Below are 2312 nucleotides of genomic sequence, written 5' to 3' on the forward strand. Positions count from 1 at the left end.
TCACTGAACTCGTGTATTATAGCTATCAGAAGTGAGAGGTGATACTTCTTTTTTTTTGGGTCTTTCCGCTTAATTGAAATTACACTTTCGTTTCCGTGATTCGCTCGAATTCTAGCGACAATAAGATTTCTTATATCTAATGGTCATCGTGGACCACGTACATTGTCATTCGTACAATTCTAATCGATAAAAGGTAACGGTGTCTTAGATTCGTATTTCTTTTCTGTCAGTCCAATGAAAGTGATCGAAGGCGACCAAACCAGAGGCGGACATCTTTCTCTCCATCTTCATCGTCCTTCGCAGTGAAGTTAGCCGACTTTCGAAGTGGTCGAATCAACCTGGCAGCCTGCGCTATATTAATTTACAATTTTCAGACGTCCCGTCCGTGGTCATTGGTCCGCTCCTGGATACGTTTCCTCTCCATCTGATTGAAATTCTCGTGACTGGTCGCTATTAAAAAAAATAAGCAGGATAACAATAAATTAAATTTCGACAGTCAATAATATAATTGAAGCATTAATAACGACCGTTGACTCGTCCTAATAAATTTTTACCACACCATCAATGACTCTCTTTTTTATTTTCATTAGCTATAGATTAGATTATAATGTCAATAATAATAATGTCAAAGATAATTTTAATGCAAATTTTTTACGTCTCTTTGAACTTTGTAAGAGCACTAAGATTCAAGTATCGTGTAAGGTATAACAGATAGCGCCATAGGAATTAGCCAAAGGATACGTAACCATCACAGTCTGGTTTTAAGACAGTACTGTAAAAGATCGTATTCTAGGCAATTGACTTGCACTTTACGTTCTTAGTGCATACCGATCGAATTGGAACGCAGTTGTAAAAAAAATAAATAATCCAACTGGTATCAAATGAAAATGATACACGTTAAGTTAAATCGGTGCAGTTTGAGTAACTACTGGTCTGTGCACGTTTCTTATGCAAATTGCTATTTTTTTTTTACTTTTCACCGTCTCACGTTCCCGGTTATAGGTCATTGTCCACCGAAAGTCGAAAGTTTCATAATACGAACGTAGCTACGACTGCTCGAGAGTCCAAGTAGCAGAGATGCAGCGGAGATACAAAGTACAACCGTGCATACATTTTTTCCGAACGTAATGCAAATCCTTGGCGTACACTATTCTCGACTCGAGGAATTAACTTGGAATGTCCGTGATTGAATTTGATTAAATTTTTCTCTTCAAATTTAAAAATTCCAACCGTCCACAAAATATATCCAATTATGAAAATAATTGCAATCCGATGACTCAAGGGGATACCGGGTATCATGATCTATGCTAAAATTTTATTAGCAACGCTCGAGGGTGTCACGCCAAAGAAAGTGCACCGATTGGATCGATCATTGGAAATCAGTAGGGGATCAATTACAGCGCTTATAACAATGTCCGGCATAGTTCGGATAATTGTGTAAGTATGTACACTGTGAAACAAATGGCCACATAACATTCCGGACTGAGGTTAGAAATTCGAGTAGAACGAATTACAATTTCAAATGCATTAAGCTGGTCTACCGACAAAAAGTGGAGACCCAATTGAACGAAGGCACCAGCTGCCAACTTTTTCCTGGTGCGCGAGCTAAGCCCAGAATCCGGCTTGTAGGATTGCGTAACACGTGGCAGAACATTTCCTCAAAAAAATAAAAAAAAAATAAAAAAAACCAAAGTGTGACAATAAAATAGGCAAGATTTTTTTTTCTTCGTCCCAACTAATTCCCAAGTTAATTCCGGAATTATTCACGTATACATTGTAGACAATTTACGAGGTGGTAAAGTCAACCGGAAGTTGACGGTCTTGATTTCCGTGACCAGCACGAAGAAACAGTCGCAAGTACCGGTTTGAAATGAGAGATTGCGATGAATTTGGTATTCGCAGCTAGCTCTGCTCGAATCGCCTGCACTTTTTTACATTATTACCTCTGCGTTTTCTTTTTGAATGCATTTTTTTTTTCTTTTCTTCCTAGTACCTACTGCACTCTCATCCATCCGGTACGAAGGCAGCGATAAACCGTAGGACCAATGGCAGCAAGGCTGAAACGCTTGCCAAGCGTGCAAGTGAAATGCAAGTGCAGCACGCGACGCATCCTAATGCACTTAAGAACGTTCTACTACAAATCTTACCCGTTCGTCCCGCTGGTCTTCGTTTACCCACCGCCTGGATGCGTAGAAGTGCATTTCTGGCTCCCACGCACGTGGCCCATCGCGATGCACGGTTCGCCTTACGCGGATTCCTCGTTTCTTACGTTGTCAGTCGAAAGGGAATCTATTAGAGCAGCCAGCGGAACC

Source organism: Cephus cinctus, unplaced genomic scaffold (genome assembly GCF_000341935.2).
Source record: "Cephus cinctus unplaced genomic scaffold, Ccin1 Ccin1_scaffold0921, whole genome shotgun sequence".
Classification (NCBI taxonomy): Eukaryota; Metazoa; Arthropoda; class Insecta; order Hymenoptera; family Cephidae; genus Cephus; species Cephus cinctus.